This window comes from Bufo bufo, chromosome 7, assembly GCF_905171765.1.
Source record: "Bufo bufo chromosome 7, aBufBuf1.1, whole genome shotgun sequence".
Lineage (NCBI taxonomy): Eukaryota > Metazoa > Chordata > Amphibia > Anura > Bufonidae > Bufo > Bufo bufo.
The window spans coordinates 230,635,921-230,654,465 of record NC_053395.1 but is presented as its reverse complement, the minus strand read 5'-3'; the positions used below and the strand labels follow the sequence as shown (position 1 = coordinate 230,654,465).

Here is an 18,545-nt window from a genome sequence, read left to right as displayed (position 1 = left end):
AAATTTAGCTCTCCCCAGAAAATGAGCCTCTTATGAAAGGATCTATTGAAGGTTACAATGAATGATTAAGATTGCTATTGTCTGGGGCCCGGGCCCTTCAGTCCATAAATAAGGGTCAGAACTAAAAGCTGCAGCAGAGACCCCCAGCCATGGGATCTAATGGTCACTGGATAAAGGTAACGTCTGCCACAGAACAGACACAGGAGAGTAACGTGGTCACTCAGGCCGTGGCACCGGAGGGCCACATGACTCGTATGGCGCCTCCGTCACCAGATCTAGCTTAGCTGCATTGTCATTTGGAGTTTGGGCTAGCCTGAAATCCACCTCCTGTCTCATAAGAGTCTTCGTTTGCTGCTTTCTACCTCCCCATGCTTTACCCTGCAGCCTGCTGTGTATATGCACAAGCTCAGTGCAGAGAGAGATGATTGCAGTAAGGACAGAAGATTATAAACTACAATAAAGATGGAGATTATCAAGGAAGGGGAGGGGCCTCAATAAAGGGGAGGGGCCTGGAGCACATTTAAAGACACATTGTATCAGATGGCGCTATATCATAAGCTATGTTCCCGTAGGTGTCCATAGAGCCTCTGAGAAAGGTCACAGACAGAAGTCCACTGGACCACAGAGCTTTCCATCTAAATCTGATTACTACGACCACAAGACACAGTAAGACGTGGTCTGCGCATGGTGAGGCCTTCATGTCCAGGGACGTCCAGACAGGAGAGCTGGGCGCCAGTCTCCATCTACTCCTGTGTTATTCATCAGATTCTATCCTGATGACTTCATATGTCCCTGAAATTGGATATCTGGGGGTCACCAATGGAAGCCCCCGGTCTTCTGAAACCTGCCGCACTGGCCTCCTGTCTATTGGTGGTTTAGGAATCCACAGAAGTATTATAAGACGAGGCACGGATGTGGAGAAGAGAAAGACAGCGGGTAAGAGGGTGTGAAGTATGTGCGTGGGCAGCCGTGGATGCCGTCCAGGAACCACATATGAAGAAACGTATGGAAGAAGCCGATATTTCACCGCACCCTCAAGTGACTCCTTCAAGTGATGAAAAATGGTCTTCCTGGGCCTGAAGCTACCGTCTGGGTGAAAACCACTGGTCACCACCACGGCAGTGTACACTGGGATTGTCACCCAACAGTCCACACATCAGCCACGTCCTGGCTGATAACTGCGTGTGTCAGTCCATACTGAAGTTCTGGGGTCATATTCATGGAACAGGAAGCTTAGGATGAGCATTGTTGGAGGACACAGATTCATATTTAGGATAAAGCCTACAATTATTAATAGTGAATAATTAATGTGTATATTTCTAGAGGGGTCACACGGGGGCTCATTGGTTACACTTCTCACATAAAGTGATACAAATGTTGCACTACTGACAATTACTGTTTTACAATATTGATATTTCTTGTGCTTGTTACAATCTTCATCCTGGCCGCCCCCCCGCTGCGCAGTATTTAAGGGTTAATATAGGACAGTACACGATGGCAGATTAAGCAGGAGAGCCTATAGATTATGGAGATGATATGACGTATCCGTGCGAGGAGAGAACCGCCGCAGGCTGTGGAGGGGATAAAAGGGTTAACGTTAGAGTGCTGGAATCCATAGAGTCACGACAGCTGCACAATGGTCCCTCTCTGCTTGTTAATGTCGAGCCCGCACAAGACACCCCATAAAATCATTGCTATTCACGGCCGCTAATAGCCATTAAAATTCAATCAATTCAGCTCAACACAAGTGTCCTCCAGGCCGCGCCGCCGCCGTCCCCGCTGGATGTGACTTATCGCATTGTGTCAGCGCCGAGAGCGGCTACTTGTCCTGAGAGCTCTTCAGCCTCCTCTTGTGTACTAAGAAAACAGCTTAACTTGTACCCCACCTTCCGAGGCTGCTGGCCGGCGGCGAGGAAAGGGTTAAAGGCGACTGGGGCCGTAGAAGTATGTTAATGCAGAGCAGATACCGGATATATCACCGCGTGCGCAAAAATCTATAAGTGCACACAATTCATCATGCAGTCAGGTTACACGAGAGCGGCAAAAAACACCTTCACTGGGGAGTCACTGTCAGAGCCAATTAAATTGTAATAATGTACGAGGCAGGCCGCGGCGCGCCATTGTATCAGGTATCAGCCGCAAGACCAAAGACTTGGGCGACTACCAATATGGCTGCCCATACAGACCGTCATCAGCTTCCTCCAACCCCTTATATCCAGTGTAACGAGGCAGCCCCTCAGCATCCGGAAAAGCTGGGTGACAAGATCTGAGGAGCTGTCACAGGGGCCATATTTGTCCGAGAAACATGGGAGCGGAGAGAAGTGGCGACGCTTTTCTGGGGGCTGAGATAAGCAGGGTCTAAGAAATATCAGTATCACCCACTGCAGAAGTGAGAGCATCGGGCAAATACTATAAATACTGCGGTAAATGGTGCCAGGAGAGGAGTGCCACCACGCCAGTCCTGGGGCTGGGAACGTGCAGTCATCTGAATAGAGGGCAGTTTCTTTAGATTCAGTCGCCCATTCTCTGTAACCGCTGGAACTCTGCATTCAGGACAATGGAGGTGACAGCGGCTTTATTCTCATGTTAATCCTCGTCAGTGGATACTGACAGTAACACTGCAACAACCCCCCCCCCCCCCAAATATTTACCAGCCACTCAGGGGTTAAACAGTCCCAATTAAGTCACTATTTCTCCCTGGACCTTGAACGAGAAGCGAACAGAAATCACAGGACTCCGAGCCAGAGCTAAAAAAACTTTACAAAAACTCCAATCGTGCATCATCATTGTGAGCTCTGACCTGAAAAGCTTGCAATCTAAACCACAAGATGGGCAATCTGACTTCCAGTTATTGTCCACAGAGACCACATTGATATTTAGGTACAATATTCTGGGCTGATCTGTAAGACAAAGCTCCAAAGCCCCTGCATAGTCATAGAGTCATGCCCTACAATGCTGTCTGCCCGAAACCACCACTAGGGGGAGCTCACTGCATCCAATACACACTTTGTATTCAGTTCTAACACATTATGCAGTGAGCTCCCCCTAGTGGTGGCTGCAGGCAGACAGAATTGTATGCCATGACTGTGACTATGCAGGGGATTTGGAGCTCTGTATCAGAAAAGAAAAGCTCTGGCCTCTATACATATTTATGTAACACAATTCAGGGCTCATTTTCTGGCAGAATATTCTAAGGTGAAAGCTCTACCATGTTAATCCCGGTCATTTTCACCCCACGCAAGAGTTATGGTGTCCAATGTTGTGATACTGATGCATATATCTGGTGGATCTACTATCATATCTGACGCCATCTGCTCAGCTGCTGTATCTATGTCACATGTGATACTGACTGTTGAACCTGTGTATCAAAGACCATGTGTGATACTATCTGCTGAGCTGTGTATCTAAGCCCATTATGTGTTCTACTGTCTGTTGAACTGCTGTATCTAATGCTATCATGTGTGATACTGTCTGCTGTATCTAAGCCCCTGATGTGTGATACTGTCTGCTGAGCTGCTGTATCTAAGCCCCTGATGTGTGATACTGTCTGCTGTATCTAAGCCCCTGATGTGTGATACTGTCTGCTGTATCTAAGCCCCTGATGTGTGATACTGTCTGCTGTATCTAAGCCCCTGATGTGTGATACTGTCTGCTGTATCTAAGCCCCTGATGTGTGATACTGTCTGCTGTATCTAAGCCCCTGATGTGTGATACTGTCTGCTGTATCTAAGCCCCTGATGTGTGATACTGTCTGCTGAGCTGCTGTATCTAAGCCCCTGATGTGCGATACTGTCTGCTGAGCTGCTGAATCTAAGCCCCTGATGTGCGATACTGTCTGCTGTATCTAAGCCCCTGATGTGCGATACTGTCTGCTGAGCTGCTGTATCTAAGCCCCTGATGTGTGATACTGTCTGCTGTATCTAAGCCCCTGATGTGTGATACTGTCTGCTGTATCTAAGCCCCTGATGTGTGATACTGTCTGCTGAGCTGCTGTATCTAAGCCCTTGATGTGCGATACTGTCTGCTGAGCTGCTGTATCTAAGCCCCTGATGTGTGATACTGTCTGCTGTATCTAAGCCCCTGATGTGTGATACTGTCTGCTGAGCTGCTGTATCTAAGCCCTTGATGTGCGATACTGTCTGCTGAGCTGCTGTATCTAAGCCCCTGATGTGTGATACTGTCTGCTGTATCTAAGCCCCTGATGTGTGATACTGTCTGCTGTATCTAAGCCCCTGATGTGCGATACTGTCTGCTGTATCTAAGCCCCTGATGTGTGATACTTTCTGCTGTATCTAAGCCCCTGATGTGCGATACTGTCTGCTGAGCTGCTGTATCTAAGCCCTTGATGCGCGATATAGTCTTGGAGAACCCCACACTCCCCTCCCTTAGCCGCTCACACAGGGGTGCGCCACCAATGAGGCGAGGTGAGGCGATTGCCTCAGGCAGAACCAGGTAGGAGCAAGTGGGGGGGGGGGATTATCTGTTTCTGCAGTATAGTATTGGGAAGCACAGGGGGCACAGTATGTGGCGCTGTATCACCCTGCATGTAATGTCATGTCTTTACCAGTAGGGCTGGAGAGAAGGGGTTAGGTTAAGAAATTGGCATCGGGGGGTCGGAGCGCCGTTTCAGTTTTCGCCTCAGGCAGCAGAAAGGCTCGGTGCACCCCTGCGCTGACGTTACATGTTATTGCACGGTCTGGATGAGAGGACCTGTGTGCTGTGTACACGGACTGACCGCAGGCCACACATGTTCTCCTCTATACCGCAGTCGGTCCGTGTCGCTCGGGGGAAGGCGTTATTAATGATCACAGAATCCAGTGGATTTCTACAATCTCTTTCTGTGACTGAGGGCGTCTGATGCCCCCCGCCCCGCTGTATATTTTGGATTACTGGCCTCTATTTACTTTATTTTTTGGCACCGGCCTTTCGCAGGGAGCACAATATTTGTTTAAATTCCCTTTCATGCAGTGCGCTAAAAAAATATCATTTTTTTCCCTCCTCTCCGGAATTCTCGCACAATGAAAGAGCCAGTTTATAAGTCCGGAGCCGGATCCCACCCTCAGCTCCGCTGCAGAATAATATTTGGATGAGGGATGTCAGCCCCCGGCTCTGCTCAGGAGCAGCGCACCCAGAAATCTGCATCTTCCTGCCGGTTTATCGCCTTGTAAACCTGGACGGGAAAAATTATTGATGTGAGTTGTGGATACAAACATAAAAACTGAAAACTGCAGGAATAAACGAGACACAAACTTCACCGAATGTAGAAAAATGTGGCGAAATCATCCAGAGAAAGGCAACCACTCAGCATTCACTCCCACTGGTTCCTGTACGGCTACATACTGTAAGAAGGTACAAGGAATCATCGTGGATGATAGGTACGTGTCACCGAGGTTCGAGGACACGTGTCAGCCGGTTTTTATGTGTCAGCAGCAGTTGCTGTTTGACACCTTAATACTTAGTATGGCTGTATAGCTGATCCGGGACGGCTCTTACTTGGAGTAGTCAAAGTGCTGGGTGGGTGACTACTCCCCATGTTCCAGGCCGGGTTTTGCCAAGGCCTAAAAACCAGCCAGCACTGCCAGGTGAGGAGGATTATCTCAGTCTGACAGTGGAGCTCAGGAGGTGTGCTGGGATCTGAGGCTTGTGCCGTGCTGGAGGCTGAGACCCGTCTGTAAGGGAAACCGGCCCCCTAAAAGCCTGCTATGGACGGCTGGAGGCAGAACTGCCAACAAGGCGATTTGGACTTTCCATTGTGTGTGAACTAACACCAAGACTGCAAAGTGACGTTTTGTTTTTGCTTTATGTGTGAATAAACACGGAAGTTTGATTTAAGAACTGGTAATTTGCCTCCGCACACCCCGTCTACCAGAGCGAACCCACACAATACAGCCACGGCATGTGCCGCTATACACTGCGTGCAGAATTATTAGGCAAATGAGTATTCTGACCACATCATCCTCTTTATGCATGTTGTCTTACTCCAAGCTGTATAGGCTCGAAAGCCTACTACCAATAAGCATATTAGGTGATGTGCATCTCTGTAATGAGAAGGGGTGTGGTCTAATGACATCAACACCCTATATTAGGTGTGCATAATTATTAGGCAACTTCCTTTCCTTTGGCAAAATGGGTCAAAAGAAGGACTTGACAGGCTCAGAAAAGTCAAAAATAGTGAGATATCTTGCAGAGGGATGCAGCACTCTTAAAATTGCAAAGCTTCTGAAGCGTGATCATCGAACAATCAAGCGTTTCATTCAAAATAGTCAACAGGGTCGCAAGAAGCGTGTGGAAAAACCAAGGCGCAAAATAACTGCCCATGAACTGAGAAAAGTCAAGCGTGCAGCTGCCAAGATGCCACTTGCCACCAGTTTGGCCATATTTCAGAGCTGCAACATCACTGGAGTGCCCAAAAGCACAAGGTGTGCAATACTCAGAGACATGGCCAAGGTAAGAAAGGCTGAAAGACGACCACCACTGAACAAGACACACAAGCTGAAACGTCAAGACTGGGCCAAGAAATATCTCAAGACTGATTTTTCTAAGGTTTTATGGACTGATGAAATGAGAGTGAGTCTTGATGGGCCAGATGGATGGGCCCGTGGCTGGATTGTTAAAGGGCAGAGAGCTCCAGTCCGACTCAGACGCCAGCAAGGTGGAGGTGGAGTACTGGTTTGGGCTGGTATCATCAAAGATGAGCTTGTGGGGCCTTTTCGGGTTGAGGATGGAGTCAAGCTCAACTCCCAGTCCTACTGCCAGTTTCTGGAAGACACCTTCTTCAAGCAGTGGTACAGGAAGAAGTCTGCATCCTTCAAGAAAAACATGATTTTCATGCAGGACAATGCTCCATCACACACGTCCAAGTACTCCACAGCGTGGCTGGCAAGAAAGGGTATAAAAGAAGAAAATCTAATGACATGGCCTCCTTGTTCACCTGATCTGAACCCCATTGAGAACCTGTGGTCCATCATCAAATGTGAGATTTACAAGGAGGGAAAACAGTACACCTCTCTGAACAGTGTCTGGGAGGCTGTGGTTGCTGCTGCACGCAATGTTGATGGTGAACAGATCAAAACACTGACAGAATCCATGGATGGCAGGCTTTTGAGTGTCCTTGCAAAGAAAGGTGGCTATATTGGTCACTGATTTGTTTTTGTTTTGTTTTTGAATGTCAGAAATGTATATTTGTGAATGTTGAGATGTTATATTGGTTTCACTGGTAAAAATAAATAATTTAAATGGGTATATATTTGTTTTTTGTTAAGTTGCCTAATAATTATGCACAGTAATAGTCACCTGCACACACAGATATCCCCCTAAAATAGCTAAAACTAAAAACAAACTAAAAACTACTTCCAAAAATATTCAGCTTTGATATTAATGAGTTTTTTGGGTTCATTGAGAACATGGTTGTTGTTCAATAATAAAATTAATCCTCAAAAATACAACTTGCCTAATAATTCTGCACTCCCTGTATCTCAGGACCATGTTACAGCACGGGCTTTTTGGGGCGATGGGCCAGGGCCTGCTCCACCCGTCATGGGTCAGAACACAGGCTGTAGCTTTTGAGCGGATACTGTTACTCCTGGGCCCCACATCGGGATGTTACTCTGGCGCTGCTGTGTGCTTGCTGTATGGCAGCAGCCTGTGGGCACTGTATACGGCCATTATTTAGCTATGGAGCAGCAGATAGGCCTCTATGGACTTTGATCTGGACCTGTCTCCAGATGACAGATGAACAAACTGTTCTGCCCCATTTACAAAAAAAAGAACTGCCAGCCCGCCGAACGATGCGGATGAGGTAATTTGCTAAATTTTCCCTTGAAAGCAAATCTGAAATGCAGAAAATAAATCTTCCCAATGTATCATATAATGGTGGAGGGTTTGCCGAAACTGGAATCCGGCAGATTAATCCCCTTATGTCGCCTCATGAGCCAAATACATCAGCAGCGTAAATGTCTCTGCTTTTCTGTCACAATCAGTGGCGCAGCTAGAAATGACTGGGCCCCGCAGCTAATTTTTGAATGGGGCTCCATCCCACAGTAAGTTTTTAGCGACCCCTTCCTTTCATGCCGCCCCCATTCCTGTGGCTAGTAAAGATCGCCCTCTCAGACCGGGGCCGGCCGCTGCTCCATCTGTTTTATACGCTGTCTATACGGTCACTGTATATAGTTTCATTGTCTATTACTTTTGAGGGGCCCTGACCAAATCTTTTAGTCCTCCTCCTCCTGGATGGGCCCCTTCTGGGTCAGGGCCCCAAAGCAGCAGCCTCCCCTATAGCTACGCCCCTGGTCACAATGTATCAGTGCAGGCTGTTTAGCTCACAGAGCATTGTCTGTACTGGATACAATTGTACCAAACCCTCAGCTGTCGGAAATATTTGATCAGGATGAGCTGATCTTGGAAATGGTGAAAACTTGAAACATTGTCCAGATTTACTTATCCTAAGGGCTCATGCACACGGCCGTTCCATGCATTGGGGTCTGGAATTTGCTGGCCCCCAATACGGGCACGGCAAGGCAACGGCGGTGTGCAAGAGCGCCAAGTTCACACTTCAGTTATTAGGAATCAAAACCAGGTGAGGGGTCAAAAACACAGGACCAGATCTTTCCAATATAACGGATCTCTGACTCGGCTTCACTACTGGCTTTGGCTCACAATAAGGCTACACAACGGCATTTGTCGCAGTAATGTCGCACAACATGTTTTATAATGCTAGTCTATGGTGTCGCACTGCAACACGACAGTCGCAAAAAAAAAACACCCAGGATGGGACACCATAGACTAGCATTATAAAATATAATCCGAGAGGACCTAGCCTAAGGCCCCTTTCACACGGGCGAGTTTTCCGCACAGGTGCGATGCGTGGTGATGGATCATGTGATGGACCATGTGATGAGCGCCGTGATGTCATCAAATGTCCTATTCCTCAAAGAAGAAGACAGAAGAAAAGCTGGGGTGTGCGAACAAGTGGATTAAGGCGAGTTCAATTTTAATTTTTTTTATTTTTTAACCCCTCCAGCGCTATTGTACTATGTATTCTGTATTAAGAATGCTATTATTTTCCCTTATTACCATGTTATAAGGGAAAATAATACAGTCTACAAAACACCCAACCAAACATGCTGATTTTTCTCACGCGCGTGCAAAACGCATTACAATGTTTTGCACTTGCGCGGAAAAATCGCGCATTTTCCCGCAATGCACCCGCATCTTATCTGGGCCAAAAACATGACGCCCGTGTGAAAGAGGCCTAACTGATGGAAATAACTGAAGTGTGAACTTGTCCTAAAGACGGCGGAGGCTTAGCCGGCGGTCTAGTACTGCACCAGATTTACCCTGGGGCTCAGGCTGGATGATAAATCTGGTGCAGAGATAGAGGCTTTACTCCGACTCAGATTTCAGCCAGAATTATGTTGCAATTTTGGTGCAAAATGATGCATCTTGGACCGCACCCTCTTCCAGTGAAGCTCGGCCTCCGTTCCACTAAGCCCCATCCCCTTGTCTAGCAAAAAAAGAGTAGAAGGTGTAAATGCGCCAAATTTTGGCACTTTTTAGGCAGGCTTTTGGCACAGACACAGTAGTAACTCTCGGTCTCTTAGGCCTTTTTCACACAAGCGTGACGGATTAGGTCCGGATGCGTTCAGGAAGACTTGTCAGTTTTGTCTACGATTGCGTTCAGTTTTTTCTGCGCGGGTGCGATGCGTTTTGCTGAGTTTTTCACGCGTGTGATAAAAAAACGGAAGGTTTACAAACAACATCTCTTAGCAACCATCAGTGAAAAACGCATCGCCCCCCGCACTTGCTTGCTGATGCAATGCGTTTTTCACGCAGCCCCATTCACTTCTATGGGGTCAGGGCTGCGTGAAAAACGCAGAATATAGAACATGCTGTGTTTTTCACGCAATGCAGAACTGATGCGTGAAAAAAAAAACGCTCATGTACACAGACTCATTGAAATGAATGGGTCAGGATTCAGTGCGGGTGCTGTGCGTTCACGTCATGCTTTGCACCCGCGCGGAAAACTCGCTCGTGTGAAAGGGGCCTTAGAAACCTACAGAACTCATTTGCAGATTAGGGGTGTAAATTTGCAAATTGACAAAAACCTCCTGAAAAACTGGGATCCAAAATCTTCAGCTAAAGGAAAATATTTGCGGACGAGGAGCCCGGCTTCTCTTTTGTTTATCCCAATGCTTCTCGATTTACTTGTGTCTCATCTCTTTGAAACATTGTTGTAGCAGCAAATATCCAGAAACTGTAATAACCCTGTTCTGTGCGCAGCCGCTCCGAGGCTCCGTATGGATAACGTCTGTTGGTGATTTGATATCTTGGGAACCTTTTAATGGCTTGACTTGAACGTGCCTCAGAGGTGATGTCATGAAGACCTTGCAAGTCTATTCAAGTTTTTAGAAGACCTCAGGGACAATCAGAGGCTTCCAAACATATGCACAGAAAAAAAAATCCCCCCCCCCCCCCCTCCTCCAGAAAACAATGGAGCTGAAGTTAAAGAGTTAGCAATGGAACAACTGGATTCTTTTCATGGGGCGATTCGACTTTTCCTAATAATCTAGGATTGGGAGTAGGGAAGAAGGTAATGTTATATCTTCCAAGCATTTGCAGTCTTCTCATTGGGTTAGAAATGTCGACGCACTGGACGTAAAGCGCATTTCTAGAAATAATGGCCTTTCATAGAGAAGGCTTACTGCTCTGTGGCCGTCACCACGACAGCCGGACGCTCAGGAATGTTTACAGGACAATAACCGGTGATAATGCGGCTCCATAACAAATAACTGTCCACAATAGGTAAAAATGGGAAGACCCCGTAAACCTGGGCCTGCATTCTGAGGGGGAGCTGGTAACTGGCCTCGGCGTCCGGCTCCAGACTCATCCCAGATCAGGTTGCAGCAGAGCAAATTTTTAGAATTCCACAGGAAAAGGACTACTTAGGAAGGTCACCGAGAGCCCCAAAATACCAGCCCAGGAGGATCACTGTAAGCCTGGATTGTGGTCTGCAGGGGAGACAAATGCTGCCCCCCCTGCACAACAAGACCTTCAAGAGGCCCCGACCTGTGCCGGGGAATCCATCCAAAAGAACAGCAAAAAATCCTTCCCAAATTTAGTCAAGAGGTTAAAATATTCTCTCTAGTCTTTCCTAAGTTTCAGACAGTCCCCCCCCCCCCGCCACTTGGATATGTGAGATACAGCAATGGGGGATGTATCCGCTTAACACGTCCGTGATGAAATCTGGGCTAAGACGGTCAGTGACGCCTCCGTGTTTGGTCCGTTTATGCTCTCCGTGTGTTATCCGTGTTCCATGGACACTGCACAGCCGAAAATTAATTTTCATGGCGTCTCCTCTTAATGGTCCATGAAACACGGGTGGCATCCATGTTGTGCGCTTTTTTTAACAGACCCATAGACTATAATGCATCCAATGGATCTGTAAACACAGACAAAATAGACCATGCTTCCGCGCAGAAATTACGGACCCACGGACCGTTCTAAAACACGGATGTGCGAAAACACATAGTAAGGGCTCATTCACACGAATGTGTGCTGCCCGTTGCCGTATTGCGGCCCGCATTTGCGTGCACAGTTCCGTGTGCATTCAGCATCACGGATGCGGACCCATTCACTTCAATGGGTCCGCAAATCCGGAGGTGCGGAACGAAAGCATGGAATGGAACACTACGGAGTGCTTCCTGGGGTTCCATTCCGTGCCTCCACACCTCAAAAAGATAGAGCATGTTCTATCTTTTTCTGGAACGGACTGATCGCGGACCCATTCAAGTGAACGGGTCCGCGATCCCCATGTGGCTGGGCCAAGGTCGCTGCCCATGCATTGCGGACCACAGCACGGGCACGGGCTTCACACAGTCGTGTGAATGAGCCCTAAAGTGAATGGATATGTGTGTGCTGTCCGTGGAGAACGCGTCCATGAATCACTGACGTGTGAATAAGGTCTATCTAGGAGGATTTGCCGTTCAGGGGCATTGGAAAGCTGGGTAAAATCCATGCAGGAGCTGATGGCGGCCATATCCAGAAACAAATGCAACGGAGAAACCAATGAATGGAATACTTCTTGGAAAAGGCTCCATGTCTAAGCGCAGAGATCGAGTGCAGGATATTGGGGTTCAGGTTCGGGGAATTCCTGCCACAAAGCTGCTCCTGGGAAGAGTGAAGAAGCCACGAGTAATGGCAGATCGAATCCTGAGAGGGGATTCACAGCGCATCACAGCGGCTGAGCTCCCGGCAGCTGACGGCGGAATCAAAGCCACAGGTTTGTGTATTTAAGACCAATATTGTAACCACGACATCGCGCCCGCTATTCAAACAATATATATTCCATGAAAAGCCCGAATCCTGATCACACGACACGTGGAGCGATCTGAGATCAGCAAAAAGGAGAAGAACAATGAAATCTACGGCTCAAAGGGACATTTCTGAGTTAAAGTGTCTGCACACTAAGCACCAGCATACATGACGAATCTCCATAAACAGTCATTATGTACTTACATCACTTATCCTGTACTGATCCTGAGTTACATCCTGTATTATACTCCAGAGCTGCACTCACTATTCTGCTGGTGCAGTCACTGTGTACATACATCACTTATCCTGTACTGATCCTGAGTTACATCCTGTATTATACTCCAGAGCTGCACTCACTATTCTGCTGGTGCAGTCACTGTGTACATACATTACTTATCCTGTACTGATCCTGAGTTACATCCTGTATTATCCTCCAGGGCTGCACTCACTATTCTGCTGGTGCAGTCACTGTGTACATACATTACTTATCCTGTACTGATCCTGAGTTACATCCTGTATTATACTCCAGAGCTGCACTTACTATTCTGCTGGTGCAGTCACTGTGTAGATACATTACTTATCCTGTACTGATCCTGAGTTACATCTTGTATTATACTCCAGAGCTGCACTCACTATTCTGCTGGTGCAGTCACTGTGTACATACATTACTTATCCTGTACTGACCCTGAGTTACATCCTGTATTATACTCCAGAGCTGCACTCACTATTCTGCTGGTGCAGTCACTGTGTACATACATTACTTATCCTGTACTGATCCTGAGTTACATCCTGTATTATACCCCAGAGCTGCACTCACTATTCTGCTGGTGCAGTCACTGTGTACATACATTACTTATCCTGTACTGATCCTGAGTTACATCTTTTATTATACTCCAGAGCTGCACTCACTATTCTGCTGGTGCAGTCACTGTGTACATACATTACTTATCCTGTACTGATCCTGAGTTACATCCTGTATTATACTCCAGAGCTGCACTCACTATTCTGCTGGTGCAGTCACTGTGTACGTACATTACATTACTTATCCTGCACTGATCCTGAGTTACATCCTGTATTATACTCCAGAGCTGCACTCACTATTCTGCTGGTGCAGTCACTGTGTACACACATTACTTATCCTGTACTGATCCTGAGTTACATCCTGTATTATACTCCAGAGCTGCACTCACTATTCTGCTGGTGCAGTCACTGTGTACATACATTACTTATCCTGTACTGATCCTGAGTTACATCCTGTATTATACTCCAGAGCTGCACTCACTAATCTACAGGCTTCTGAGATATCCCAGTATTCCCTGCTTGCTCTGGTGATTTGCATTCTGGACAGTGTCCTCACATCAGGCTCTGTACATCTGATGTATGTAGTGCGTTGTACACGTATCTCACTCTCGGGTCTCCCAGTTGTATGATGCGTCCTGCGCCACCTTTCTATTCACCCCTCCGGAGGACCGATGTGCAGGCGGATACATTATATATGTTGATGGTCAGAATACCCCTTTATTATTAAATTGCAGACCCTCATTCAGTGTGTGCAGAGCTGTCGGCTGCACAATTTGCTGTCTCTGGCTTCACATTGGTGCTGCTCATTTACAAGAAAATAAAGGATCAGGCAGGTTAAAATCCAACATGTCCATTGTAGCACAGGGTCCTGGGGCCCTTATGTTACAATTCGTACACCCTGAATATACCATGCACAGTGCAGCACAGGAGCCCAGGGCCCGGGACACAATTTCTATGGCTTGCTGCTGTAAGATGTGGACTGTGCGAGCAACACATCTCTGTATTTTTGAGGTTCTATTTCCCCTCTGGATGCAGTAAACCCAAATTTCACAATCGGTTCCCTGCATGCTGATGCTCTCCCTGCAGGGTCTCCTCTAAACCTATGGGAGACGTCCTGTATAAAGTTTGAGAAGTACCCCTCCTGTCTGGGCCCATTCGGACCCAGCCCTCACATTCACTTCCAGATTCTGCAGGATTAAGTCTAAAACAAACTTTCTTCACAAACTCCCAATCCCTGCACAAAATGCTCTTAACAGTGACAAGTCCAGTGCAAACAGCAGCCTTGTGCCGTCGCCCCTGGATCCAGCAGCAGCCCCAGGAGCCTCTGCACTGGCCTATGGGGGCCCAGCAGCTGTTAAACAGTTAACATGTGAGCAATGCTCAGGGCTGGAGGAAGCAATTGTCTCAGAGGCACATTCCTCCTCACCCTGGATGACTGCAGCTTTATCACTGAGGTTTGCAGCTGCTCAGCTCCAGACTTGACCCTCAGTCCTTCCTCCAGTCTCCTGCCCTGAGGAGCAATCCTATAGATGACACCTTCTGTGTTCAGACTATGGGGGGCTCTGAGCTTCTCACCTTCAACAGATGACAAGACACTAATCGCAGAGAGAACCAGCACTGCCCAGAGCCTCCCAGACTGACCAAGTATCAATAATGGAAAAGCTTCAGATCAATAAATCACTGCTCGCATAGGAAGAGAGTAAGTCTGCTGCATGCTGACCTTCTCCATTCTCATCTCCTGTCACCGGTGATCGGTCCTTGTCCGACACATTGACCCCTAATACCAACAAGAGTTGTAAGGATGAATTCACACGCAGTGGATTTGTTGCGGAAATTTCTGTGACTGCTCCATTTACCTAGTGACAAGCTCAGTGGTGTCTCCAACCAGAGGAACAGGATTTATCAAACATACAATACTTTATAGCATGGGTATAGGCACAGACTGGGGGTATGGGAGTATAGAGGAAGACTGGGGGTATAGAGGAAGACTGGGGGTATGGGAGCAGACTGGGGGTATGGGAGCATGGAGGAAGACTGGGGGTATGGGGGAATAGAGGAAGACTGGGGGTATGGGAGCATGGAGGCAGATTGGGGGTATGGGAGCATGGAGGCAGACTGGGGGTATGGGGGCATGGAGGCAGACTGGGGGTATGGGGGCATGGAGGCAGACTGGGGGTATGGGGGCAGACCGGGGGTAAGATAAGATAAGATGCCTTTATTGTCACTGTACAATACAATGAAATGTATGGGGGCATAGAGGAAGACTGGGGGTATGGGGGCATAGAGGAAGACTGGGGGTATGGGGGCACAGAGGAAGACTGGGGGTATGGGGGCATAGAGGAAGACTGGGGGTATGGGGGCATAGAGGAAGACTGGGGGTATGGGGGCAGACCAGGGGTATGGAGGAAGATTGGGAGTATGGGGGCAGACCGGGGGTATGGGGGCATGTAGTTGGTTCTGGGTACGCAGGAATGCTGCAGGCTCAGAATATTTCCAGGTCTAGGAACTGGGTCTGAGCATATGCTCGGAGTATGAGACCATGTGGGGGCAGGTTCTGGGTAAAAGCTCTGGGCAGGGGATGTGAGATCAGGCTTTGGATTTGGGGTATTTAGCAGCAGGCTTCACTTAGGGGGGATATTTAGCAGACAGGGTCTTGTTAGGGGTATTTAGCAGGCAGGCTTCACTTAGGGGGGATATTTAGCAGACAGGGGGTATTTAGCAGGGTACAGGCTTCACTTAGGGGGCATTTAGCAGACAGGGTCTTGTTAGGGGTATTTAGCAGGGTACAGGGTCCTGACTACTTTGCTGCCCAATTTCTTGGCATCCATAGATTAGAAACTTTGCAGTAACTTCCCCTGGCTGTAATACTGGGGCACAGGAGCATCACTGAGCATAGGAGCTGACACTCTATTCACACAGTGAGCGGCTTTCCTTCCCATCATTGTGCTCTACATAAAAGGAGGATTGTGTGCATTGTCTCCAGCCATTGTCTGCGGCTTCTGTCACTGGGCTGTGACCCTGGCACATCAATGCCCACACAGGGGGCACAGCACTGGAATTATGGGGTCCCCACAGCAAAGTATACAGCTCCATACAGAGGGCAGCAGCACATGGCAGGGTCCCCCCACAATCCACACACAACTGCTGCCCCCCTGTAATAAGGGGCTGATGGGGCACTTACCTCCGGGTGTAACGATCCTGTATCAGCGCCCAGCGGGCATGGGGGGCCCCAGGGTCAGGGCAGCTCAGGAGGAGGGGGCCATGGTCACAGCTTCCAGCATCTGGTATCCATTGGGGGTTCAGCCCCGGGAACAGAAGCCCCGAATATGGGGGAGCACAGAATCCAGGAGACAGACTCGGGGGTCCTCTGGGGAAGCAGAGACTGCAGTTCTGGGGGAGTCCGGGTTGTCGGGGAGCAGAGACTGCAGCTCTGGGGGAGTCCGGGTTGTCGGGGAGCAGAGACTGCAGCTCTGGGGGAGTCCGGGTTGTCGGGGAGCAGAGACTGCAGCTCTGGGGGAGTCTGGGTTGTCGGGGAGCAGAGACTGCAGCTCTGGGGGAGTCCGGGTTGTCGGGGAGCAGAGACTGCAGCTCTGGGGGAGTCCGGGTTGTCGGGGAGCAGAGACTGCAGCAGCCTGAGGTCCCGGGGAAGTTGAATGCAGAATAAAGTTTGGAGCCTCCTCCTCCTCCTCCCCCCATGTCACACTCCCCCTCCTCACTGGAGTCAGATGATCTGAGCCCATTACTTCAGCCCTCACTGATCTGTTTTCAATCTTCCCTCCTCCCCCTCCCTCCCCTCTGCATCCATTTGCTGCTCCGGATGGGAATGGGGCTCATTAAAGTCACAGTTAAGGCGCTGAGGGGGTTAACCCTGGCGGGATGATGGGGGTGATGGTCCTTCCTGCAGGGAATCTCGTACAATCATCAGCCTCTCATTTCCAGGTACAACCTTTCCATCCATTTGTTACATTGTACAGCGACCTCTGACCTCATCCTCCAAACATTGTATCCAATCTTATTTATTATTATTATATAGAATCCTGGCCGCTCATCTGTCGCTGGGATGGAACCTGCGTTCTAATGGCGGCATTTGTGCGACAATTAAATGTTCATGTTCATTAATGGGGAAACGTTTGTTAATTTATATGGCGCTTTTTTTCACACTTGCAGTTTTAAAAACCGTGCCGTGGAAAAAGACGTGATATGTCCATCCTTGACCCGGAGTCCATGTGGAATCCACATCCAGAGTTCCCATTGAACTAGGCAGGATGAAAAACCACATCAAAAACCGTGTCAGAATAAAAACCGCAGCCTTAAAAAATCACGAGGAAACCTGGAGCAGATTCTGTATCATTTCACACAGAAAAAACTCTTGTTTGAGCATACATGAACGTTGTTTGTTTCCGTGTCCGTTCCGTTTTTTTTTTGCGGATAGGATGCAGACCCATTCATTTTAATAGGTCCGCAAAAAATGAGGACAGCACACTGTGTGCTATCCGCATCCGTATGTCCGTTCCGTAGCCCCACAAAAAAAAAAAATGACACGTCCTATTCTTGTCCGTTTTAGGCCTCATGCACACGACCGTTGTGTGCATCCGCGGCCGTTGTTCCGATTTCCGTTTTTTTTCGCGGACCCATTGACTTTCAATGGGTCCGTGGAAAAATCGGAAAATGCACCGTTTGGCTTCCGCGTCCGTGATCCGTTTTTCCAGTCCGTGAAAAAAATATGACCTGTCCTATTTTTTTCACTGACAACGGTTCACGGACCCATTCAAGTCAATGGGTCCGTGAAAAATCACGGATGCACACAAGATAGTCATCCGTGTCCGTGATCCGTGTCCGTGTCCGTTTTTCCTATCATTTTTAATGCAAACTTGACTTAGTTTTTTTTTTCACTTTTCATGTCCGTGGATCCTCTAAAAATCAAGGAAGACCCACGGAAGAAAAAACGGTCACGGATCACGGAACAACGGAAATCCGTTTTGCGGACCGCAAAAAAAAAACGGTTGTGTGCATGAGGCCTTAGGCATTTTTACAATGGATCCGCAAAAAAAAAACGGATGGCATACGGATGTCATCTGTTTTTTTTTTTGCGGTCCACAGCACGGGAACGGGCTTCACACGGTCGTGTGAACGAGTCCTAAATCTGTGAAAAGGTGGTCAGTGAGGCCTCTGTGAAGATGTCCGTGATGGATCCATGTTGTGTCCGTGTGTCAGTTTTTTGCTGTCCGTGTTTCATTCGTGTTTCACTGACACAGAACAGCTGAAAAAATAATGTTCAAAGCATCTCTTCCTAATGATCCGTGAAACACGGAAAAAAAAAACACGGATGAAACATGGTAGCATCTGTGGTTTTCACAGACCCATAAACTATAATGGGCGCAATGGATCCGTGAACACGGATAACATAGAACATGCTTCCATGCTAAAAACACGGA

General features: G+C 48.1%; 1 protein-coding gene across 3 annotated transcripts in view; it reads right to left on the bottom strand.

Annotated features, from left to right (window-relative positions):
* The window catches only part of GLI2 (GLI family zinc finger 2), a 124,601-nt gene extending 107,819 nt beyond the window's left edge, over positions 1-16,782 (bottom strand). For all 3 annotated transcript variants that reach the window (XR_005780505.1, XR_005780506.1, XM_040440301.1), the window contains exon 1: positions 16,292-16,782. The gene's annotated coding sequence lies outside the window, so the exon portion shown is untranslated. The remainder of the gene's footprint in view (positions 1-16,291) is intronic.
* Between the last annotated feature and the right edge of the window lie 1,763 nt (positions 16,783-18,545).